Source organism: Trichomycterus rosablanca, chromosome 15, assembly GCF_030014385.1.
Source record: "Trichomycterus rosablanca isolate fTriRos1 chromosome 15, fTriRos1.hap1, whole genome shotgun sequence".
Lineage (NCBI taxonomy): Eukaryota > Metazoa > Chordata > Actinopteri > Siluriformes > Trichomycteridae > Trichomycterus > Trichomycterus rosablanca.
Window position 1 is genome coordinate 24,149,319 of NC_086002.1, and position 27,364 is coordinate 24,176,682.

The 27,364-nt window shown below is 37.4% G+C and overlaps 3 long non-coding RNA genes across 7 annotated transcripts; 1 reads left to right on the forward strand and 2 right to left on the reverse strand.

Annotated features, from left to right (window-relative positions):
- Positions 1 to 7,327: 7,327 nt before the first annotated feature.
- Positions 7,328 to 20,336, reverse strand: LOC134329117 (uncharacterized). 4 transcript variants are annotated; one of them, XR_010014770.1, is made up of 8 exons: positions 20,286 to 20,336; positions 19,606 to 19,650; positions 14,471 to 14,656; positions 13,266 to 13,371; positions 12,829 to 13,034; positions 9,740 to 9,892; positions 8,381 to 9,326; positions 7,328 to 7,418 (listed from the first exon to the last, which is right to left on the reverse strand). It is a non-coding gene; the product is annotated as an uncharacterized LOC134329117 (long non-coding RNA). The 4 variants fall into 4 exon arrangements; XR_010014771.1 differs by lacking the exon at positions 20,286 to 20,336 and having other exon boundaries at positions 9,740 to 9,867; positions 19,606 to 19,658; XR_010014769.1 differs by lacking the exon at positions 20,286 to 20,336 and having other exon boundaries at positions 19,606 to 19,658.
- On the forward strand, positions 19,877 to 22,738 carry LOC134329139 (uncharacterized). Its single transcript, XR_010014794.1, has 4 exons — positions 19,877 to 19,938; positions 20,268 to 20,376; positions 20,634 to 20,710; positions 22,133 to 22,738. It is a non-coding gene; the product is annotated as an uncharacterized LOC134329139 (long non-coding RNA).
- LOC134329175 (uncharacterized) lies at positions 20,897 to 24,169 on the reverse strand. 2 transcript variants are annotated; one of them, XR_010014829.1, is made up of 2 exons: positions 24,129 to 24,169; positions 20,897 to 21,092 (listed from the first exon to the last, which is right to left on the reverse strand). It is a non-coding gene; the product is annotated as an uncharacterized LOC134329175 (long non-coding RNA). The 2 variants fall into 2 exon arrangements; XR_010014830.1 differs by lacking the exon at positions 24,129 to 24,169 and adding an exon at positions 21,394 to 21,452.
- Positions 24,170 to 27,364: the final 3,195 nt, after the last annotated feature.

Consider the following 27,364-nt stretch of genomic DNA (forward strand, 5'->3'; position numbering starts at 1 on the left):
ATTTTTTACATTGTTTATTGTATCTGTTAACTAATATAAAGTCAAAAAGCAAAATTTCAAAACTAAGAAAATTTTAAACTTTTAGAGTGAAAATTAGTAAATTCTATGATGAACTGTAACCTCACTTAATTAATTGGTTTGCAGGTTGTGGAACTAGACCTAGAAGAAACCTGAGAATGAGGAACAACAAACATGCACGTCAACAAGTAGTGAGCGATCAAAGTTTGTGTGCTGATGTGCAGCGTAAAAACACCTGTTTACACTCCTCCCCTGCGTTTCCCCTCACACCGTATCTTGCATTCTCATTGGCTGTTCGACATAGCACTCACTGCCAGTTGGGCGACTCAGATCCAGATATTTCACATGCTAGATATTAGTGATGGTAATTATGACTGGAATTAATTATGGAATTAAACCACTGTTCCTTCCTTGAACCACTTTTGATAGATACTGACCACTGCAGACTGACCCGGTCATCACAATTTGCCCTTGTCAAACTGTCGCTCAAATCTTTACGCTTTATCACCATATCATCAGAATATTTTTAGAACATGCTTCCTTAGCTGCTCTTAGGTTCGCCAAACTAACAAACTTTTTTAGCATGCTGTTTCTTATGAGCCAAGCTTATATTTTACAATATAAGTAAAATAAAATTAACAAGTAAAAAATACAAGCCAAATTAAAACTCTCCTATTACCTTTGGGGTCAATTTGACCCCATTCAATGTTTAACGTCTTTAAATAAATGATTGACATCATTTTTTTTTTTTTTGCTTCATATTTAATGACTTTTCCTAATTTAATGGGGACAACTGGGTAAACATAAAATTAACATGATGATATGTTTTCAGTGTCCTGTACACATGTTGTCTTATACACATTTGTTTTGGATGTTTTGGATGATATTGAGGTCACTATGATATGCAATTTAAAATTTTTTAAAAACTTTAAGGCCCTAACCTAACATAACCATAACTGTAGCAGTGCGAGAACCACTGATAGTTTACACAACATTGGGGAGGGGAAAACATCATCCTCGTGAGATTTTTTATATTTCCCATGCTGTGGAGACAGGAAAATATGGTTCCTGCAAATAGAGACAGAGAATAATGTTGAGGAGGACCCTGATTATGAGGCATCCTCCTCTGATGAGAATGAGACCCTCAGTGTTGACCCTTCTTTTGTCTCTCAACCACCAGCAAACACACTACCTTCCAAAAATGAAAAGTTATTATGGTTTGTCTCCCCACTTGAACAACAGGGTAGACTTAGTGCTGCTAATGTCATCAAAATGGTTCCAGGCCCCACCAAATACGCTGTATCAGCATAATCAGCATTTGGGCTCTTCATAACACCATCAATGAAAAGGATATACTTGAGATGACAAATTTAAAGGGGAGGTGTGTGTATGTGGACAGTTGGAAAGACTTGGATGTGACCCACCTGTAAGCCTACACTGGGTTGCTCATTTTGGCAAGAGTGTACAAGTCAAAAGGCGAAACAACATCAAGCCTTTGGGCTGCTGACACTGGAAGGGCAATATTTCCAGCCACCATGTCTCTAAACACATTCCATGTTTTCTCCCTTGGCATATGCTTTGATGACAGAGAAACAAGGCAGGGTCGACGAGAGCGTGACAAACTTGCAGCAATATGGGATGTATGGGACAAGTGGGTTCAGCGATTACCCGTTCTTTACAATCCAGGCCCCCATGTGACTGTGGATGAAGGTCTGGTTGCATTTCATGGGCTCTGTCCCTTCAGACAATACATGCCGATGATGATGATCTGTTTTACAAATAAAATCCTTCTAAATGTTTTAAATTGTTACTACACAATACATGTTACTACTACCAAATGTTATAGATAACAAAAATATGTTAGAAATTATATAAAGCCATTAAAAAATCAAAAAGATCTCTACGTCCAATTTTAGGTCAGTCAATGAGATTTTATAGTGATCTGCATATTTCTCCATAGTCGCGCAACAGGTATTCTGGATGTATGAGGGGGGGTGGAGGCTATTAAAGTTGTCAGTGAACAAGTATGTGACATAAACTTGGGTAACAATTTTAATTATAATCATTTTATGGAGGTTTAAATTGCTGGGGTCAAACTGACCCCAAGGATAAAAGATGTTAGTAAATTTGAAGGTAATAGGAGGGTTAAACAATTTATGCAATTTCTGCATCTGTTTTTTTTTTTTTTGTATTTACTGTAAGTGACTGATTGAACATGTTTCATTGTACAAAAGTTTTACTTATATTGTGTCATGTTGCACTGTATGTGGTCCGTGTTGAAATGCCACATTATAATATTTTTCAAACACTTAATTTAGGCATTCCCGTTGGATGTGATGGTTGTTGAACAAGACTCCAAGAAACCTTGTTGTTTATTTGATTGTTCTTGTACAGGAACCGTTATGATGATTTTGACTGTTGAGAGAGTGGATACCAGTGTGTTTTGAGGCACTTCTCCATAGATGGGTAAGACTTCTCAAGGCCAATGAGGGGCAACCTAAGGCAGGAGGGTGTCGACCACTGAGTGCCACTCAGGGCAAGTGTGTGTGGTAAGCAGTTGTGATGCTTCAGGGCCAAAAGCATCAAAGGGGTGACTGTAAGAATTACAACATGGACCCAATGATAACTAGTTAACCCCACTGCACTCAATGGCATTATTATCATAATCAAACGTGTATACCAGGGTGTCTCTTCCTGAAGTTGGGAACCACCTGGCTTAGTTTAGCACATGAAACAAGAACAGCAGAGACAGTTCTCACAGGTTCTAACCAACTTGAAAGGGATTATTATAATGAGTATTCAACAACCATCACAGAGGGAATCGGCCTAGACATGAAAGTGAAAAAAAAGCGCAAGCAAAAAAGTGCAAGCATAGTCATTATAGTGTTAAAGACAATTAGAACAATTAGGATTGAGGTGACAGTTCCATCTTGTCTGCACTGCTTTTGGGGTAATACACATCTGATACAGGAAACTCCTAAAAAGGCTAACGTAGGAAGTCCATATATGGTTCTTCTTAAATGTATATAGGTTGTGTGTTTTAACCATGAATTGTTCAGTCTAGCTTTGCTGTTCCCGAGAAACTGTCTATATAGGCAATATTAACTTGTAAATAACTTACAATCTGGTCAATAAAAAAGTTCTTTATTTGAAGCACAATTCTACAAGAAAGGGGGGAGGCACGGTGGCTAAGTGGGTAGCATGGTTATCTCACAGCAAGAAGGTCCTGGGTTTGATCCCCAGGTGGTGCTGTCCTTTCTGTGTGGAGTTTGCATGTTCTCCCCATGTCTGTGTGGGTTTCCTACGGATGCTCCCGTTTCCTCCCACAGTCCAAAGACGTGCAAGTGAGGTGAATTGGAGATACAAAATTGTCCATGACTGTTTGTAATAAACTTGTGTGAAATGATGAACCTTTTGTAATGAATAACTACTGTTCGTGATTAATGTAACCAAAGTGTAAAAAACATGACATTAAAATCTTAAGAAAAAGAAATTAATTTTTCATCCATGGGAGACACATTTGATTAGTTTTGCTGACTACACAGAAACACACGTTTAATGTTATCCAGATTAAAAATAGGGCTAACTGTGAAGATAAATCGGTGACTAAACAATGGCTGCTGTTATAGTATGTGTGTGTCTTTAAGAAAGGTGTCGGAGATGCTCTGTTCACAATGTCGCTATAAGTGAGTCATGAGTTGATTCATAAGATGTGAATCGTAAGTTTCTTTTCACAGTTATCTCTTTTACTGTTATAATGAATGTCGCTGTTTTAAAGAAACACTAGTTACCGGAACATTCTGTGTGACTCTCTTACCTTATAAAGCTCAGGCTTAATTAAACTGGTTATTACCACAGATCTGGAACCGAGTCAGACTTGTTCTGTCCATGGAGCTAAAAGTTTTCTGTCAGTCAGAGCAGATTTTTGCGCATGTGGGTGTGTGTATGTGTGTGCAAGATTGCGGTCGGCACATGTAGAGGGGCGCATGTCCCAAAAGGTTGAAAGCCCCTGGTTTAGACCACGATATGGGCCTAATGTGTGTCTGTTGTTGAACCACAGGAAGACTTTCAGAGTCGCGGACACTTTTGTTCCCCTCGAACGGCTGGTCGCACCGGTGTGACCTCAGATTTTTTTAGTCACACCATTGAGAAATTAGGTCGCACATGCAACCAAATTGGTCGCACTCTAGTGCCCTGCCTAGAAAAGCTCACAATTTGTGCATTATAGAGTTGCCTCGCTATGTCTACAGCATTAGATCCAGTCCCTTTTCTTTTTTTTTTTTTTTCTTTTTTTTTTTTTTTTTTTTTTTTTTTTGGGGGGGGGGGGGGGGGGGGGGGGGGTGTAAATTCCTGGTAAATTCCTGATAATAATATGGCTGATCTCTGTTCTAGTTTCCTTAATTTCACCTCCTCTTTTCTGTACCTTAAACAATAAGATTGTTACTGGTTTCATCTGAATCCCTCCCAGAAATGGTGCTTTACCACTACCAGTTCCAAATTGTCCGATTCTGACCAATCAGAGTAGTTGCATTACCCGGGGAGATTGCAGCTAATTCTGGATACGAGCTGTGTGATGCTGGAGGATCCTCCTCCTCTGTTACTATTTCACATCTACCAGTGATCAGTGAAGTCTCTCACATGCTTTCTGGCCATTTACAGTAACTCTTTTATGCTTATCTACTAATACTCACTCATACTCATTATGACTCTACTAATACTCACTCATGCTCATTATTACTCCACTAATACTCATTATTACTCCACTAATACATACTCATTATTAATCCAGTAACACTCACTCATACTCATTATTACTCTACTAATACTCATATTTATTATTTCTCCACTAATACTCATCCATACTCATTTTCACTCTACTAATACTCACTCATACTCATTATTACTCTACTAATACTCACTCATACTCAGTATTACTCCAGTAATACTCACTTATACTTATTATTACTCCACTAATAATGGGTCAGTGATAGCTCAGTGGTTAAGGTACTGGACTAGTAAACAGAAGGTTGCCGGTTCAAGCCCCGCCACCACCAAGTTGCCACTGTTGGGTCCCTGAGCAAGGCCCTTAAACCTCAATTGCTCATTGTGTAAGTCGCTTTGGATAAAAGCATCTGCTAAATGCTGAAAATGTAATACTCACTCATTCATTAATACTCACTCATACTCATTATTACTCCATAATACTCACTCATTATTATTTCCAACAAGAGATGTGTGAGGGAAGCCAGCAATATATCCTCTGACCCCACACACCCCAGCCACCTCCTGTTTCAGCCACTGTCATCTGGAGAGAGGTACCGTAACATCCGAGCCAGAACCACCAGATTTAAGAACAGTTTTTATCCATGAGCAGTTAAACTGTTCACACCTGCAATACCAAGCAGAACATGAACATACACAATACTATCTGTTACAATCCAACCCTGCACCCTAAATGTTACAGTTACTTAACATCTTTACACACCAAGCTCCACCAGCTCATGGAACTTTATATCTGAGCCGTATTTTAACAGAATCAAGTGTGTGTCTGTATGTAAAAGGGTTCTTCAAAAAGTTTCTGCACTTTTTAAAACTGTATTTATTTAAAATATAAAAAAACAAATAACATCACTTTTCTACAGTCACCTTCTGATGCATTTTTCCCAGCGTCGTAGCAACTTTTTAATGCCATCAGCAAAAAATGTTTTTGGTTCAGTGTGTAGCCACTGATGCAGCGCTGCTTTCACTTCATCACATGAAAATCCGCTTCCTCTTAAAGCTTCTTTGAGTGTCCAAAAAGATGGAAATCAGATGGTGCTAAATCCAGACTATAAGCATCTCTCAGTCTTGCAGACACGACTGATTACTACTCCTCCCACACTGTTTTCAGTATAAATTAAATGTGTGGAAACTATTTGAAGATCTCTCGTATGTATCTATGTGCTGGACAACACTCACAAATAAATAAGTAAACCCTGTATAAGCTTTGGTAATAGGGATTCAAACCCACAAATACAAAATTCAGCAGAAATTTTTAGAATTTACTTTGAATCATCAATTGAGTCAAAACAATTATGGCCAATTGTTAACAGTGTAGCTCCATCCAGTCTTTTGGATAACCTTAAAGGTGTAGTGGAGGTGTGATGGTGGTGATTCTTTTGAATTCTGCATTTATCTGAAAATAAGTAAAGATAAGCATAAAGGATATCAGGGTAAACATCAGAGAGAAAGCCATCATCACACATAGCAGACCAGGGGGGTATTCCAGAAAGTGGGTTTAACAAACTTCAAACTTAAACCTGAACTCCGAGTTGACTGATCTCACCGTGTCATAGCCGGAGTTTTCTGTTCCAGAAAAGCGGATCAGTGTTAGATTACTCAACTCTGAGTAGATTGAACCCAGCAGAAGCGCGTTCACGGTTAACTATAAACAGACATTCTCAATGGAGTGGCGATAAATGGATTCATCATGGACGTGAATGAAAGAAAAAGTAGTGCGTCATATTTTACACCAACAGAACTGTTCATTTTAATGTTTGCGTGTGCAGATCATGAAAATATTTTAAATGTAAAAGTAATACAGCAGTGTCCGTAAAAAAAGATGTCGCAAATGGCAAAAAAAAAAGTTAGTTAAATGTGAGTTAATGTGTGAGTTTAAATTCAATAAAAAAAACTTGTTGAAACATAATTCAACATTTAGCAGAAAGCTAGGGCAAAATGTTTAATATGTCAGTTTGTCACGATTTTACATGTTTTTTCCCTTTCATTTAATCAATCTAGGCGTAATCCAAGTGGAATCAGATCCCAGCTAGCAAAAAATGTATGGCCCAGTTCTGGGCCATATTCGGCATGCCGGAACTTTTTGTGTCGGCCCACATCCGGCAGCCAGATCTGGCCCAGTGTCAAAATGAATGACGGTTAGACCGTGGCCCGTATACGGCTGCCCGGATCCCAGCCATGACTGCCAGCAATATGCCAGCACTTAACCACCTGCTAGCCAGAACAACCATTATCGGGCCAATAATGGCCCAGTTCTGGCCTGCAGTAGATTTTTAAAAAGGCTTTCCCCAGCCATATGTAACCTTTAATGGTCACTGGGACTACTTCAAATGTTCTTGCTCTTTATTAATAAGTACAACTATTGCAAATAATGTATTAATAAGAAGACAAAGGTGAAGAATAAGAATAATAGTAACAAAAATTTACACATGTTTAACATATATGTATGTATGTCTTAAAAAAATGTCTTAAATAGTACTATATAGTACAGTTAAACCAGTAACAGAAAAAAAACTAATGTACACCAACATTTTTATCAAGTATTTTTATTTATTATAAGTTAATAATAAAAAATAATTATATAATAGCCATAATTTCCTGCCTCACACTGGTCTTCAATTCTGAAATGAAACCAAAAACAGAAATGAAAAACGTTGAATGTTGAAGAAAATAATGCCACAAGCATTATCCAGAACAGTACTTTAGCAAAACAGTGTCTTCAGTAGGTTGAATAACATAAGCACAAACTTAAGTTTGCCTACAAACTAGGGCCACTGTAAAAAAAAAAAAAATAAAAAAAAAAAAATATATATATATACGTATATATATAGTATGTAAGTTTCAGTTTTGAGAATAAAGTTGAAATGATTATAAGAATAAAGTCTAAAATATTTCGAGAATAAAGGTGAAATTATTATGAGAATGAAGTTGAAATATTATGGCCAAAGAGTGGTTGTTTGTATTGTACACTTCCACCCACATGACATTATGACTAAACCCGTCAATGCAACCATTTATAGCGATGCTGATCGGCTTTAGTTTATCGTACAAGTCCATAAGGCTCGAATTAAAATACTGGTGATGACGCAGACACCAAGCACACCGGTGGCGCACGTTCTTCTAAATAAATACAGTTTATTGCAAAGCTGTTTCATTGTCCTTTTACCAGGGGCGTCGTAGTGGGGTGAAAAGTGGGACTGAGTTACCAGGGTTCCAAGTCGGGGGAGGGCCCTTGAGGAGTCTAGAAAGAGTCTGGACTGAGGTGGAGGGGGCCCATGGGCACTGCTTGTGCATAGGGCCCAGAATTTGGTGCTACGCCCCTTACTTTTATTCAAACAAATTGGTGCTGATGTGCCAGGAGATCATGAACATCTCTCATTTTAACACAAGAAAGTTGCTATGGCCATAATATTTTGACTTTAATCTCAAAATAATATCAACTTTATTCTTGAAATAATATCAACTTTATTCTCAAAATGGAAAATTTTCTTTAAAGTGGCCCTATTGTATTTTATGTCCATATCATGCACCCCTATTTTTCAGTCCCTTGACATGCAGTGTTTAAGATATTTCATTTACTTACATTGGTTTGAGAAGATCAGTTCAGATGATTAAACAGGAAGTTGAAGCTGCTGATGAAAGAAGGACAGGTATAAGTACAGAAGGTAAAATAGGTGTATTATCAAATGATATAATTGCAAATTACTGTTTAAAAAGATACACAGTGGTATCAGGCAATCTACCTCATGTTTGACATCTGTACTATATTTGATCATTTAATTGATAATGAAGTCACTTACTTCAGGAAAGTGAAAATTTTGATGACAGGCAAAAAAGATAATAGATAGGATATTGCAGTTGTAATTGTATATGAGTCATAATTATTTATGTTTACTGTAGAAAAAAACAGATATTTAATACATTGAATGCATTTAATTAAAAACAATTCTCAGCAGTAAATGAACAATTACTAAGCAATAAACAGTTAAAATTTATTATAGTCAACTAAGGCCTTTAAAGTAAATGTGTAAAATATTCTGAACCAAATAAATAAGAGCAAAAGATACACTGTACTGATATTACTGTAATATTGTATTTACTAATCTAACACATTGAAAGTAATCGCTATTATATATCATTGTATTAAAAAAACACACTGTCATATAATTGTATTCCATAAATTACACGTTAAATTAATTAAAACCTTTCACTTGAAACAAAAAAATATATAATACAATTTTAAAAAATAATATATGGATACTTAATGAGTTAATGCAATTTAAATAGTTTTCATATTTTTTCATTGACATTTTTTTATTTAAGCTAGATAAACCCAATTAATTTCTTGTTAAACCCTTGTCTTTTTGTAGTGAAACTTCATTCAGTAACTTGACTATTCCTTTCATGTCTCTTTTCTCTGTCCTTTCTTCCTCCTTCCCTGTCCCCAGAAAGCTGAAGCCACCTTTTTATGTGTTTTTCTATTTCCCCATCCGTTGCGTTTGCAGTGAAACTGTTTCTCCTGACAGCAGCTAAAACATATTGGAAAACATACATAGTATACAAAAAGAACACAGTGTATCAGGTATATCTACACTGTGGCTACATTGTATTAAAACAACACCATCATTGACCATTTTGTCAGGTACACAGAAGGTGGATGAGTGAACTAGACTCAGGAGTGATAAACAATTATAGTCTAAAGCTCATTTGTTCCTGCACAATTTATCAGCCCCTCACATTCTGCTGTAACGTTTATAACATCTATGGTAGGGGTATATGATAAAATGACACCTCAGTGTATATAAATATTCTTTTAGTGCTCATTTTGTACTGTATATGTTCCAGTATGTATAAATATGTAAAATATTCTGTCTTTTACCCTGCCAAAACAAAGTCTTTTAAAACTTTTAAATTATGAATATTAATAAAAAAAAAAACCTACCCAAGATTATATCTTTCAGTTTGGTCGATTTAAATGGATTTTTTTCATTTGCTCCTGTCCAGTTTATTTTTTTTGCCAGGTCATTTGTTTTTGCATAATTCTCCAAACAGTTTCCTTCACAGTCATACCTCCAGAAAAACCAAAACACTCAATCTGTAAAAGAAAAAAAAACATTATTTTTTTATTTCAATAAACTGAAATTAAGAATGCGTAAATTTGACAAGTTTCTAAGATCGCCAAATATAATCCAAATTATCCCTAATTAACCCAAATGTAATCCATACTGCACATTCACTGAGCTAAACTGCACACAGAAATGGGTGATTGTCTGTTACTGCACCACAGTCAGTATACATACTGTAACCAAACGTATTTGGACACTTTACACCACACACTACACACACACACACACACACACACACACACACACTTTGACAAACACCCAGGACACAAAAGCAACAGTCTAATGGCACTTTAGCAACCATTTTAACATTATTAGCTGCATATTATAATTATTTCTTATAATGCAAAACATTTTACAGCTTTTATAGAAATATAAACAAATGCAATGTTTTACATTTTCTAATGTTGTGCTCACTAATAAAAGTCAAGAAGTTTTAAGTAAAAACAAAGTTATCTGCTCTTAAACATAGTAGAGGGTCACTTAAGAACACACCATGGTTAAGTAAATTGTCAAATTGTATCTTTTAAAGGTACTATAACAAAGTACATACATAACACGTAAAATTTAACATAGAAAGCACTTACTAGTCTCTTCTGAAGATCAGAGTCTGCCTTGAGGTTAATGTCAAATTGTCTGAACTGGGATTCGTTTGCAAGTGGAGCAGTAAATTCCTCAATTTGTTTTGGATGATTTTTTCCTAATGCAATTGTGATGGACCTAAGTAGGCCTAGCATTTCATTTTGTTGTTGTCGCAGAATCTCTAATACAGTTAAAATTTCCCTCCCGATTACTGTTAGTAAAAAATAACTTACAGTTAATAATTTCAATTTCTAAATACACACACACACACACACAAATTGTAAAACTACAAAGTGCTTCTATATGGTAAGTGGAGCTGATAAAATGGACAGTGAGTGTAGAAACAAGGAGGTGGTTTTAATGTCATGGCCGATCAGTGTATATCTACTGTATATACACAGTATATATATTATATATATATATATATATATATATATACAGTGTATCACAAAAGTGAGTACACCCCTCACATTTCTGCAGATATTTAAGTATATCTTTTCATGGGACAACACTGACAAAATGACACTTTGACACAATGAAAAGTAGTCTGTGTGCAGCTTATATAACAGTGTAAATTTATTCTTCCATCAAAATAACTCAATATACAGCCATTAATGTCTAAACCACCGGCAACAAAAGTGAGTACACCCCTTAGTGAAAGTTCCTGAAGTGTCAATATTTTGTGTGGCCACCATTATTTCCCAGAACTGCCTTAACTCTCCTGGGCATGGAGTTTACCAGAGCTTCACAGGTTGCCACTGGAATGCTTTTCTACTCCTCCATGACGACATCACGGAGCTGGCGGATATTCGAGACTTTGCGCTCCTCCACATTCCGCTTGAGGATGCCCCAATATGTTCTATTGGGTTTAGGTCTGGAGACATGCTTGGCCAGTCCATCACCTTTACCCTCAGCCTCTTCAATAAAGCAGTGGTCGTCTTAGAGGTGTGTTTGGGGTCATTATCATGCTGGAACACTGCCCTGCGACCCAGTTTCCGGAGGGAGGGGATCATGCTCTGCTTCAGTATTTCACAGTACATATTGGAGTTCATGTGTCCCTTAATGAAATGTAACTCCCCAACACCTGCTGCACCCATGCAGCCCCAGACCATGGCATTCCCACCACCATGCTTGACTGTAGGTATGACACACTTATCTTTGTACTCCTCACCTGATTGCCGCCACACATGCTTGAGACCGTCTGAACCAAACAAATTAATCTTGGTCTCATCAGACCATAGGACATGGTTCCAGTAATCCATGTTCTTTGTTGACATGTCTTCAGCAAACTGTTTGTGGGCTTTCTTGTGTAGAGACTTCAGAAGAGGCTTCCTTCTGGGGTGACAGCCATGCAGACCAATTTGATGTAGTGTGCGGCGTATGGTCTGAGCACTGACAGGCTGACCCCCCACCTTTTCAATCTCTGCAGCAATGCTGACAGCACTCCTGCGCCTATCTTTCAAAGACAGCAGTTGGATGTGACGCCGAGCACGTGCATTCAGCTTCTTTGGACGACCAACGCGAGGTCTGTTCTGAGTGGACCCTGCTCTTTTAAAACGCTGGATGATCTTGGCCACTGTGCTGCAGCTCAGTTTCAGGGTGTTGGCAATCTTCTTGTAGCCTTGGCCATCTTCATGTAGCGCAACAATTCGTCTTTTAAGATCCTCAGAGAGTTCTTTGCCATGAGGTGCCATGTTGGAACTTTCAGTGACCAGTATGAGAGAGTGTGAGAGCTGTACTACTAAATTGAACACACCTGCTCCCTATGCACACCTGAGACCTAGTAACACTAACGAGTCACATGACATTTTGGAGGGAAAATGACAAGCAGTGCTCAATTTGGACATTTAGGGTTGTAGTCTCTTAGGGGTGTACTCACTTTTGTTGCCGGTGGTTTAGACATTAATGGCTGTATATTGAGTTATTTTGAGGGAAGAATAAATGTACACTGTTATATAAGCTGCACACAGACTACTTTTCATTGTGTCAAAGTGTCATTCTGTCAGTGTTGTCCCATGAAAAGATATACTTAATTATCTGCAGAAATGTGAGGGGTGTACTCACTTTTGTGATACACTGTATATATATATATATATATACACACACACACATTTACATTACATTTTCAGCACTTAGCAGACTCCCCGGCAACCTTCAGATTACTAATCCAGTACCTTAACCACTAGGCTACCACTGCTCTCTCTCTCTCTCTCTCTCTCTCTCTCTCTCTCTCTCTCTCTCTCTCTCTATATATATATATATATATATATATATATATATATATATATATATAATTTATTGGATATTGTGAGTATGTGACACTTACCTGCACATACTGGGCTTGGTTGTTCCTGAACGGTTTGCTGGTGAATGACTGAAGGTATTAAAACTGAAGTGACAGGCCTATTCATGTCTGGTGGAGTCACCTGTGGTGCCTCTGCAAAGTGAGGCCTGGCTCTTTTGGCAGGAGGTTTATAAGCTTTCTTTTCACCTTCACTTTCACTGTCAGATTCGAGAAATCTTCTATTTATCCTACAAATTAAGGTTTATTATTTATTAAGTACATATTTTCAGTATTCACGTATAATTGAACTTACATAGTAGACATACTACTACATACACATTGCTTGCAAAAACAAAATGTTATACAGTAACTCCAAATACAACCTGTACACTACAGCAATTACAGTGTGGCCATTGAACCATATATCTTGTAATGCATTTTTATATGTGCCCCTGAAACATTAATCATTATAAGAGTACCTTCTGATTCTTTTTTTTACAGCAGGTACATTATCTTCTTCTGCTGTCTGTAGATCTGACACAATTTCTGCTCTTGGCAGCTTGCTTCTAGCAGCTTGGAAAGACTCTAATAAAATAGAAAAATATATGTAAATTATGTGGACAAAGATTCACTATATATATATACTTTTTTTTTGTAAATATTTTTAAATCCAGATATATAGCATATATGTCACAACAATGATTTCATAACTAGTGATTATTTAGTTGTAGAAATGGGGTCAGAACTGGTTATATGTAATGTATTATGTATAATGTATACAGTAGCAAATTATTAAATGTGTTGGAACAGACCTTTAGAAACAAAAAAAAATTAACTTTTAAACCAAGCAGGTTTTGTCTAAAGAACAGAGAATCCATTTAGGGACTTGAGTTAAAGTAAAGGACAAAGTGCTGTAAAGAATTTTATATATCTTTTAAAGCCTCTGTGACACATACGGTAGCACAGGGAATTATGGGTTAATATAACAATGTCAAGCTGCCATTACTGGTCATGACTAGGGCTTTAGGTCGGACAGTCCGGTTTTTCAGCTACCAGTCTTCCGCCCACGCAACGCTAGGACGGACACTTATTAATCCTCCTTTTGGAGTGAACTGGTTACATTTTTGATCAAAATTATCTGTCATTGGCTACATGTCAAAACAAATGCTTTGTATTACATTGGTTTAACAGCCTCATTTGACTGCGTATAGTGCTACCTATCGTGGCTCACCCACCACTGGCCAATCGCAGAAGGTCCGCCCTCTAAATGCTAGTCTGTGATTGGGTGGTTGAATTTCGCCCGCCCGCTCTGTTCTGCATACACCTCTACTTGGGTCAATTAGTAAACTTTTGGAGGCAGCGAGGAACAGACTTAAATATCAAAAGTAGACACAACATATGGTGAGTAAGACAATAATTTGTTTGTTGTTATCTTGCTTAAATTGGTCAAAAACTGTGTTATTTGGGTTTGGGGGTGTATTGTCTTCCTTTTTGTTTACGTAGTTTACCTGTACATTTTGTGACACAACTCAAATTTTCAGCGGCAGGCTGAGAAGGGTCCACCACCCAAATATTACACAGTCAAGAGAGGCTCTGTGGTCAGAAACCGACCAAAATTAAACTGGTACTAAATAAGTATTTATAAAATGAAATATTAACTTGTTGGCCTATTACACTCACTTACCACTTGTATATACACGGACAGCAAATGTATCCCAGTCTACAGTTGGTACTTCTTTGGAAATTACAGCAGCCCTCATTCTTCCCCTATTTTAAAATTTTGGCCATCTGCATATATCATTATTTACCCAGTTGTCTGGTACAACCTCTACTTCCTTTGTTGTATTAAATTCAACAATGTGATACATATCTGTATAACAGACAGGAAAACAGCATAAAATATGAATTTATTAGATACATATTATTATATTTTTACACAATAGATATACAGTGTATCACAAAAGTGAGTACACCCCTCACATTTCTGCAAATATTTCATTATATCTTTTTATGGGACAACACTATAGACATGAAACTTGGATATAACTTAGAGTAGTCAGTGTACAGCTTGTATAGCAGTGTAGATTTACTGTCTTCTGAAAATAACTCAACACACAGCCATTAATGTCTAAATAGCTGGCAACATAAGTGAGTACACCCCACAGTGAACATGTCCAAATTGTGCCCAAATGTGTCGTTGTCCCTCCCTGGTGTCATGTGTCAAGGTCCCAGGTGTAAATGGGGAGCAGGGCTGTTAAATTTGGTGTTTTGGGTACAATTCTCTCATACTGGCCACTGGATATTCAACATGGCACCTCATGGCATAGAACTCTCTGAGGATGTGAGAAATAGAATTGTTGCTCTCCACAAAGATGGCCTGGGCTATAAGAAGATTGCTAACACCCTGAAACTGAGCTACAGCACGGTGGCCAAGGTCATACAGCGGTTTTCCAGGACAGGTTCCACTCGGAACAGGCTTCACCAGGGTCGACCAAAGAAGTCGAGTCCACGTGTTCGGCGTCATATCCAGAGGTTGGCTTTAAAAAATAGACACATGAGTGCTGCCAGCATTGCTGCAGAGGTTGAAGACGTGGGAGGTCAGCCTGTCAGTGCTCAGACCATACGCCGCACACTGCATCAACTCGGTCTGCATGGTCGTCATCCCAGAAGGAAGCTGACGCACAAGAAAGCCAGCAAACAGTTTGCTGAAAACAAGCAGTCCAAGAACATGGATTACTGGAATGCCCTGTGGTCTGACGAGACCAAGATAAACTTGTTTGGCTCAGATGGTGTCCAGCATGTGTGGCGGCGCCCTGGTGAGAAGTACCGAGACAACTGTATCTTGCCTACAGTCAAGCATGGTGGTGGTAGCATCATGGTCTTGGGCTGCATGAGTGTTGCTGGCACTGGGGAGCTGCAGTTCATTGAGGGAAACATGATTTCCAACATGTACTGTGACATTCTGAAACAGAGCATGATCCCCTCCCTTCGAAAACTGGGCCTCATGGCAGTTTTCCAACAGGATAACGACCCCAAACACAACCTCCAAGATGACAACTGCCTTGCTGAGGAAGCTGAAGGTAAAGGTGATGGACTAAACCCAATTGAGCACCTGTGGCGCATCCTCAAGCGGAAGGTGGAGGAGTTCAAGGTGTCTAACATCCACCAGCTCCGTGATGTCATCATGGAGGAGTGGAAGAGGATTCCAGTAGCAACCTGTGCAGCTCTGGTGAATTCCATGCCCAGGAGGGTTAAGGCAGTGCTGGATAATAATGGTGGTCACACAAAATATTGACACTTTGGGTACAGTTTGGACATGTTCACTGTGGGGTGTACTCACTTATGTTGCCAGCCATTTAGACATTAATGGCTGTGTGTTGAGTTATTTTCAGAAGACAGTAAATCTACACTGCTATACAAGTTGTACACTGACTACTCCAAGTTATATCCAAGTTTTATTTCTATAGTGTTGTCCCATGAAAAGATATAATAAAATATTTGCAGAAATGTGAGGGGTGTACTCATTTTTGTGATACACTGTACATACATACGTATTCCAGCATTGATCATGTACACAAAAATATTTATATCATATGCAATAAACATAAAAAAAATCATTAACAATAAACAATCAGCAGTAATGGCAATATAAATGTATTTACATATTTATGAGAACTACAACAAAGATTTATACATTCTATTATTTACCTGTACTAGTTCACAAAGTAGCATATGAAAAGTGAGTAATGAATATTTAAGTTGTGGACCTTAACAAGTGATTCTGTATAATTCAAGTATGCATTTATTTAATGGATGTTTAAAAAAAAAAGTTTAGGTGTTTGATGCTGTACAATTTGTATTCAAACATTCTAGGTAACATCAAGCAAAGGAATTGCTACATATTTTTGATGAAGAGGAAGAAGTACATATTTCTGTAAGCTGTCACTGACAACGGAATATTTGAGTTCAGGAACCAAACAAGAGACTGTATAGATTCCAACATCACAAGATTTCATTGGATAATGAAAAAAAGGTTCTCTGCACATGAAATTTTGATAAACAAGAAAAGTGGTTCCCTCACTGACAACAATATTTAAAACTAATGAAATGTCACCATTAATTCTCACACAGTTGTCCGGTGCTACACATCTGATGTATACCTTGTTTAGACATATTTCTTTGTACTGGTCGGTCACTGATGTAAGATCTGTTGGAATTGGACCATTTTGGTGTTTCTTTTTGCACATTCCAACATGAGTATCAACAGTGTCTTCAGTCAAATTACTGTCCATTTCAGACACCCGTCTTACAATCTGAGATACAGCATTTTTGGGATTTCTGATGAGTCTTTTTAGTTTACTCAAATAATTTTCAAAGGGAAATCCTGAAAATATATCTAAATGGCCATGCACTTTCACATCATTGCTTAAGTGAACTAGACTGTGTACGTTGTATACTAACTTATCAGCCCCATAAAGCTCACTGAAATGTTCAACAAACAAATTCAATAAATTGTTAGCAAAATCAACCATTTGAACACTCAGTGTTGGACATGCTAAAATATGTACAGCCACAGAAAGCAACATAAAATTATTGTACATCTGAGGGTGTACACTGTCTTTGAGAACTACCGGCCCAGTGTATAAGAGGAACTGACGAAACTCAGTTGCCTTCCACCTGTATCTGTCTTCAAGTAATCTAGGTTTCCTAGCAAATTCTGTCGGAATGAAAGGTCCAAAACTGACAAGATGCTTAGAAATTTCAGTCACTGTCCTAGAAGACATTCTACAGTGTAGTGGTCCATTAGTCCATTGTTCTAATAAATTCCGTGTAACACCTAAGCAAACCAAATGCATGTAGTCATGGGGAAACTGAGATACCATTCCTACTAATTCTTGGAAAGGAGAAATGCTAAGATGATGATCTTGATCTGTCATTTCCCGGAAACTTTCATCTGTTCTCAAAGCTGCATGTTTTTGTGGGAAAGTCATTCTATGCTGAATATATACACCTGACTGGATACATTTATCACACCCAGAATAACCTGTGTGGGACTTAATACCCTTGACAAAGGCTCTTTCTGGTGCATCACAGATAACTGCACTCACTTTTAGGAACAATCGTTTCCCATTATGCATAAATCCTGATTGTAACTGTTTCAGCTCTGCAACAACCTCTCCCAAATAATCAGTTAAAGATGTTGGCTTCGAAACTCCACCATAAAGAGCTATTAGGAAAGGCTGTCTATGTAATTCATGCACTAGTCCTAAGACAGGCCAAAGCTGGTATTTAGAGCTTTTGAAAAGTGGCAGACCATCAATGTTTATTTGCATTTTAAAAATGTGGTTGTTCTTTACATGTGTCCCAAATCGCATTAGAAATGACATTAAGGTGGTCAGAAGCCCAAAGTAGTGATAGACCCCTCCTGCTTTCCTTTGAATCACATACTTTGTCTTTGTCCCAAGTAATGTCCTAGCATCCTTTGGCAAGTAAGGATGGTGAATTCTAAGAATAGACAGGAGGGCAGAAAGGGCAACTAATGTTACACCAAATTGTACTGCCCATTTTGCCAAGGATGCAACTAGATCAAGCCCGTGGTCCTGTCCATCAAAGTCATCCTCACACTCACTAACTGAGTCTTCACTGAATTCATTATTTAGATCATCACGACCTGAGCCATTTCCACATTCATTGTTTGTGTCAGGGTCTACTGGCATAATTTCATTTATGTCAGTGTCAACATTGCTAGCTCTATCAATAGCTGTAAAAAGGGTCTCATCCTGCATTTGAGAAAATAATGTTTTTAAACGTTTTGCTACATGTTGACGGGATTTATGTCTCATATTTGAAGCTGAATTGTAATTTGTCATGTGAGGCTCCATGTTTGTGTCTCTCGCTGCAGCAATCAAAGACAATAGAGAAGTATTTGTACACCATCACCAGGATCTGAGAAAAGTCAATACACTTTGTTTCACATTTTATGTTTTACTCAACAATGTTCATGTTTGCACTGAAAGCTGTTATTCTAACGTACTAACGGGGAAAGGGGTGAGGAAGATATTGTAATGATGTTTGTAACTAATTAAATTAGTTATTAATGTGTTATTTAATGTATTTACATATCATAAAATATCTACTTTATACACTCATCAAAAGTCTTTGGACTTTTTTGTGTTATCCCTTACTGTTTCTGTTTTTTTTAAGAGGCACTGCATCTAGAGAGGGCTGAAGTGCTTGTTATGTTTTAAAATATGAAATGGTTTAAAAAAATAGTTGCACCAAGAAAGAATCAACCTACAGTAATGAAACTTGGTATGTAAGATTGACATGGTGAGGAGGACATAAGAATAATTCCAGTTTCACGCTCGGCCGTGCATGTGACGTCAAAAGGAGGAGCCTTATCGCTGTACCTGACTACGCAAGGTCATCTTGGTGCATGTGCTTATTTTTCCCTCCCGACTCGTGCTGTTATGTTGGTTGCATCTTTTGTAAGCAAAGTTAGTCTTGGTGAAGAGTTCAAAAGCAATTGAAAATGTGTGGAATGCTATTGGACATGCTATGAACACTCCACCCCTACCACATAATCTGCAGGAATTGCATGAAAATATTTGAGTTGCACACTATTTGGAACCTCTAAACTCCATGCCGAGACATTAAATATTTAAGCATTTGTTGTTCCTGGTGACCGTTATCTTCCTTCAGAATATTATTCAATCCTACACTTCCTCCTGGGTGCAATATTTTTATGGTGATGGGTGTTATTTCTAAGTAGAAAACTTATTTTAGAAATAATAATGTATGTTTTTGTAAACATCTTACCAAGGTCAGTGTTGGTCAAATGACTCCGGAGTGCACAAAGAGTAACTGCAAAAATGTAAACACTTAATTAGTTCAATCACTCAGTCAAGGAAATCCATAAAGACGTGTAAATATAGGCTTTAGACATGATACTGTGCTTTGTCTTTGTAAACATGTTTTCTGGATTCATGTATGCCAGCCAATGACTGTAAAAAGTTTTTGTAATATTGTCTACTGCCAAAAAGAGGGCGCTAAATCCAGCCTTTTAAATACATCACACCCCTTACTCAAAGGAGAAGGATCACCAGCTCCATACAGCTGTAGCTGTGACGTCTTCCCTTAACGCCGGCACAGGTAACTAATGTAATCGTTGTGAAATCGTGTGTTTGTAATTTAACTTAGCTATGTTGTTAGATGGTTTATATCGTATTCATAATAATAATAATGTTACCTTTAGATGTATGTTTTAAGTTATTTCTGATAGCCTTTTGCTAAGTATTGCTGGCTATACAGTTAGCTTAACGTACCTACCAAGTTAGTCTTTTTGGCTAACGTTAAAACATAACTATAATTAAATTGTTAATGATAAAAAACACAAAATAATTTGATTATATCTATTGTTCTGTTACTACAATATATCAGTATTATTAATATAATGTTTTCGTATGTTTTTTGTCCTAAAGAGCAGCTGTTAACGTTACCTTGAAATCTTCAGTGAATAACTGAAAAAGATAACGGTTTTTTATTTAAACTCTACTACATGCGCGAGGAGCTCCTCACACTTGCCTTCAGGTACCTTTTATATTGAAGAAGTGAAGTGATTCTGTCTGACACCACCATGTATTAACGTTAGAGAAAAAGTTAAAAATCACTTGCCAGTACGTACACCTGGTTCAAGTCAAACAAGCTTATCAATCGACTGTAAAATACTTTTACACATACATTAACAACTATTAAATTGTATTTAAAAATTGAGAATACTGACTTTTGTTTGTCTAATAGTTTACATGTTTATGTATTTTGTAACAGTGAATATGAATTTATTACAGTTCACATCTGCGCTGAGGTTGCATGGTCCAGGTTTTCAAGAATGAGTTCACTACGGATGAGCTGCGCACGTCTCCAGGTAATCTATAAAGAGCTTTTTTGGTGATTTTTTTTGTGGAACAGTTTAATTAAGCATCGATAAAATAAGAAAAAGCCAACTTTTAACTGAAGTAAATTTTTTCTGAGGTGTGAAAGGCCCTTATCATGAGAAATAAACAACATTTGAAGTGATGAAAAGTAACTTCAAAAATTCACACACAGCGAGTTGACATGATTAGTACATGACATGGCTTTTAATGCACTTAAAGGGTCAGGTATGTGGATGATCCATGAGTAAAGATTAAAAGCAGTGAATGAGTTCTATGTAAGTGTTAAGGAGGCTCTGGGACATCACCCGTTCCCAGCTGGGTTAAAACTGTTCCTTGGCGCTTGATGGAAAAAGCAGTGTGGTGGAACTCTTCCTGTCAGAAAGCAAACTCAGACAATTATTTTTCAATCACAAACATCAGTGATAAAATTTTACAATAATCTCAGGGATAGTTTATATAATGCTCAAAACATGTTATTTTGGCTTGTTCTTTTACTGCGTCTGTGCAGATATCCACATCAAGGGGTCTTTTCCCTAGCATGTTGACCCTACTCCATGCTAAAGGGCAGACACATGTATACATGCACACAATTCTGAGCTACAGTTTGTAAACTATGTTGCTCGTTGCCATTCATAAAATGTAATAAACATAATAAGTTGTATTTCACACTCACGTTTGTTATGATCCCACCTTGTATCTAGGGGTATGTGGGACCAATAACGTGGCAATTTGCTAAAACCAAAAGTCAGAGAAAATAATAAAAGTTTTTTATTTACAAAAGAGCCATTAAAAACAGTCACAAATGCTAAAATTGTTGTTCTCTAGTACCAAACTGGACGGCACCAAATAAATCAACAGAACATAACACTGTTCTACTCTGAGTAACAAGACAGATAGCTACAAAATAAATGAAAGAAACAAACAAACCCTAAGCTTCCCTGTAGATGCAGGTAAAATACCCAAACTGAAGTATTTCCTAGCAGAAGAGATTAAAACAGCTACAACTAAAAACACAGTGCATGGGTTGACACCAATCCCCCCCCCCCCTCTCTCTCTCCATCTATCAGCCATCTTGATTTCCTGCTTTTAAATGGTTGCCTCCCCAATTACTCCAACCAGGACTCTCAGTGGGCAGCTAATTCCACCTGATTTGGCTGGGGTAAAGAAAAAAAAAACAGAACAGTTGTACATACAAACATATAGATGCATTTAAAATAACACTCAAGTTTGAAAATCAAAAACTGAACTGTTGGGCCTCTGAACAGTACTGATCATGTTCCTTTTGTAGTGTGTGTGCTTAGTTCTTAACCTGCTGTAATTTCAAGATCTGTGTCTTTTGCCTCAGATGTGACAAGTTGATTTGTGGTATTGTTTAACATTGCTTTTTTGTCTAATGTTTTTTTTTTTTTCAGTGAATTTTGAATTTTACATGGTGATCAGCTGCATCCTATTATCATCAGCTTTCCTGCTACTGCCATGGGGATTACTCTTAAAGTTTCAAACTAAGTATGATATAGTTGTGTTCATTGAACTAAGAGTTTATAGCAAACAATTATATTGTGCCCATATCAATATATAAATACATATGTGTACTTTGTAGCTGTACACTTTTAAAGATTATGGCTTACAAATTAAACTGTCCATCATTATCAATTACCAGATATTATTTTCCAACAAGAGAGCCACTGTTGGCTAAACCTTTTTTTTTTGATAGACTAGTATTCTGAACCTATATACCTATATAATATTCTCTCTCCTTCCACCATGTCAAAAACTGTATATAAACAGTAAATTCCGATGTCGACAGTGTGTATGTATGTAGTGTGTGTTGGGGCAACAAATATGTGAAAATGCCCAGCAGTGCGTCCTCAGAAGCAAGATAAGTAAGCATGTTAATTAAATTTAATTTAGTTGGGTTTATTTATTCATAATACATAAACAATTTTGTTTTTGCACACATTAAACTTATGGTGTCAAAATATATAATGCATGTCCTATAATAAAATAATTTATCCATATTTCTTAAATGTTTTGTGGTCTTTTGCATAGTTCAGCTTGCCAAAATGTGCACAACTGCTGTGTGTTTAATCATTTTATGTTTACATGGTTTTAATATGATCATAAGAAAGGAACATGGATTGAAGGAAAAACTTCAAATTCATGAAAAAAGTTCTGGAAAAACTGAAACTCATAAAGTGCATGTAAAAGCTTTTTTAGTTTATCAAAACAAAAAAAAGCTATCAATGCCATTTTCATACCTCATTTCCTAAATGACTATGTGCATCGAATAGCCAAGACCAATGCAAGAGGTTCCCGTAAGCCATTTATTTATTAAAATTGTATTTAGTTATATAAACATATATGGTTTGTTAAGCACCTAGAAACTTTGTCAGTGTGAGCCATGATGATTGCAAAAGACAGCGAGTAAAAGGTTCTTTTACATTTATTCCAGTGTTAAAGGGAAGTTGCAAGCTTGCTAAATAACTTATTCTTCAATTTAAAAACAATCTCTGATCAGTGCATGGTGCTAAAACTTGGCAATAGCATCGCCTCAGTCAGCCGACTATGCCGACATGCAGCCGTAATCGGGCCAGATGCGCGGTGCCGCAATGTAGCCGAGGCTCAGTCAGCCAACAGTGCCGACATGCAGCCGTAATCGGGCCAGATGCGGAGTGCCGCAATGTAGCCGAGTATCAGTCAGCCGACTATGCCGACATGCAGCCGTTATCGGGCCAGATGTGGGGTGCCGAGCCGACAGACAGCCGACACTGCCGAACCGGAGCCGGAATCGGCCCAGATCTATCTTGCTAGCTGGGAATCCGATTAACAGTGTTGCTAGGCAACGTGAGGGCGAAAATAACATTAACTTTCTCTATTCAGTGGCGCATTAATATGGAATGATGTGAGCTGGTCCTAGGTGTGCGTTTATTGGGGATTTTACAACGGCTTCGAACGCGGCTCAGCCAATCAGATTTTAGGACCGGAACTATCCGTTTTATAATACATGGTTTAGACGCGCAGTAAAACATTTAGTGTAGATGGCGCAGTGATAATTCAACAAAGTTCCACTATAAACAAAGTTCAACTATAAACAAAGTTACACTGTAAACAAAGTTTCAAAAATATCACGTGTTTATATAAAAATGTGAGATTTAATCATGAAGAAACCCAATCAGTTCCGCTCAATTCATTCATTTAGATAGATCGGTTCAAATGAATCGGTTCATCACTACTGAATCATGTGCAATACTAACAGCGAGGAGCAGATAATACTTTCTTTAAATAAAAGTGGAGTTAAAGCTCCTCAAATTCTCAGTGATGTTTTATTATGAACTCTAGTTTTATTATGAATTAAAGTTTAGTTATAATGAAATATAAGGGTTATAATTAAATACATATTTTACTTACAGATGAGGCTCTACAGTACAAACACAGCAGCTTCTTGTTCTTCTTATGATAGTTAATGGCGGATGGCAGAACAAATTAAGACGCACCAGCGTCACCAACTGGACTGGAGTTGAACAGCAGCTCAGCAGTAATAAATCTCCATTAGCCCTGTATCTCTCAGCTAGATTTAGAGAGGACTACTAGTGGTGTGTGATACTGCAGAAATTGGTATCAATCCGATACCAAGTAAATACAGGGCTAGTATTGATCTGATGCCGATACTTTTTAATGATTAAGGTTTATGCATCATCAAATTGCTAAATCTGAATGAATTTTCATGACTTTTAGGTGTATTCTTGTAATACATACATTTTTGTAAGTAGCTGCTCTCAGTAGGGTTGTAGATAAATTAAGATAAAGCTCAGATTTCTTGTTTATGGTGCTTTACTTTCTTATAACGTTATCATCATATCAACTCATACCACGTAGTTGTGTTTGCTGGGTAAATACATTTGTACCATTTTAATAGTGACCGAATACACTGTAATATTCATGCATGATTGCACTGAATATGTTGTATGATTAAGTCTCATTATTAAGAGTCAGGGCTGGACTGAGAACAAAATTCAGCCCTGGACTTTTTTCTGGACCAGCCCACTACAAGCACATCACGCTAAACATATCAAACCCCCATCCCACATATGCACATTTCATTTTTATATTTGTATAAATAATTTATAATTTATTATATTATATTTTATTTATCGCATGTATAAATACTTTAATATGTTCACAAGGGAAATGAACCATGAAAAGAAATGTTTTGTACTGTTAGGAAGTACCCTAAGTAGGGCATAGACGACATTTGAGATGGGCCCACAGTCTCTTCTTAAACGGCGTTACTAACGAAGCAGAGGCGCTGGACTATTTTTCTGCTCTTTGGCTATGCTGTAGTTCCTCACTGCCAAACAGGTTGTCCAGTTTCCTGCACTTTTCTGCATCTGCTTGCAGCTCTCTGAAGTTAGGGTGCCAGTAAGACTGCAGTTAAGATTTACTTCGGTGGCCAGTTACAGCCATCATTTCCCTCGCCTCCAACCCTGCATCAGAAAGTTTCTGAACTGACAGTGCAAACTGACAGTGGCGTATTAATATGAATAATGTGAGGTATGCGTATATCGGGGATTTTACAACAGATCTGGCGTGGCTCAGCCAATCAGAATTTAGGACCAGAACTATCTGTTTTATAATATGTATTTTTTGATTACAGTTCATCCTGGGGGAAGGACATATCTGTGATTGGCCAATGGACAAGCAGTCAGGATACTGTGGTGGGCCAATGCACACTTATTCAGGAATATTTAAAACAGAATTATTTTTCACTCTCTCAGCGGCCCACATACAGAGCGGCCCATCGGGAAAACTCCCGACCCTCCCAATGGCCAGTCCATCCCTGGTTAGAGTTGATTGCATATTGAAGGGATGCTGTGATTGGTTAATGAACATGCTAATTTGCTGTGGGTGGGACATAAGGGACAGTTGTTAGTATAATGGCGGAATAGTAATGTGATATGTAAATGTGCTGATGTTGAATAAAATACACTTAAACACCAATAACTCGTCATCCTGAATCTATTTAAAAACAAAAATCAAACATACACGTGTCCTTGTTCATTTAAAATAAAAAATCAACGCTATTCTGTTTACATGTATAAGCACAAAGTCAAAAGATAAGAGCCTCACTACACATGCTCCGATTCATGTGAGTAGGCTGTGCAAACTGCGTAAGGTGCATCTGTACTTTACGTACGTATAGTTTACACTATTATTTCCATAAACTTGCCCATATTTTTGTATCTGCAAAGCAAAGTATTCAAACACTTACAATCTTCCAATGCCTACCAATGTACCGATGTGTGTTAGGATTTTAACAACATAACAGCATGATGGTACCACAGTAAACACAGCAGAGCTGGAGGTGAGGAGTTAAGCTGAGCATGTAAGATGTGAGAGGAACGAGTCTCTACACACATGATCTTTACTTTCGGGATAAACGTGCTGCATGTAGCGAAGAAATGTAAAACTAAAGTATTGATCCCATCACACTAGTATTGATCCGATATCAATACCAATGTTGGTATCGATAATATCCATAGTTGGTTCGATCCGCCCACCACTAAGTAGTACTACACTCTGTCCTAGACGTTCTTCCAAGCAGTTTCTCTAATGTCATGTTTAGTTTTACAGCATGCTTCTCTAACTCTGTTCTTTCTTTCTGATATCTTTTACAATCTGATCTTCTGAGTTTGACTGTTTTATGTGTATTACAGTGTTACAGAGTCAAAAAGTACCCCAAACTATTACTTCATGCTGAAGAAATATTTGTTCAAGGGGATGTAGCTGTCAATGTAGCTGTATACAGAATTTCAGTTAGCAATCAATGCTAAAAGTTTTTTTACCAATATACCCAAGAACTGAGGGAAATGTTGATATTCTCAGTATAGCTGAACACAGAATTTCAGTTAGCGACCAATGCTAAGTGTAATAATTGATATATTAGCAACATACCTGAGTGAAATGTTAATGTTTCCAACATATCTGAACACAGTATTTCAGTTAGTAGTCAATGCTAATTGTAATTACTGTCATATTAGAAATATGGAAAAGTATTTCACTAATGTACCAACATACCTGAGGTAAATGTTTATATTCTTGATGTAGCTGTATACAGAGTTTCAGTTAGCGTTTAACGCTAAGTGCTAAGTAGTAATTGATATTTTAGCAATATGGAGACTTCTTGTTTAAATGTACCAGACATCCCAAGTCTCCCGGAAGTTCCCGGAATCTCCCGCATATACATAGCGGCTTTCTGATACCCGAAAGATAAAATACCCGTCAGATAAAATCTCCCGGAATCTAGAATGAGTGGCCAAGAGCGCACACGCACGTGTAACAGTGTAAAAATATGCTTATGTTTATGTGTATAGTTATGAAATTCTTGCAAATGAGTTTAGCGCCATCTTTTGGTCACATGCCGCCAGCACGTTTTTCTATATAACCAGTTGAATGCTGGGAGATCCACAGCAGATAGACGGAGCACTGCTGTGGGCTGGCTGGCTGGCTGATCATTCTTTGTAATATCTATGTGGTTGCTGAACTCATTGTAGGCAGATGAATAAAGAAACCCTTCATCCACCAACCAGTGTCATGTGATAAAGGACAGGACGAGACACTAAAGGTCACATTGGTGCCGTGACTCG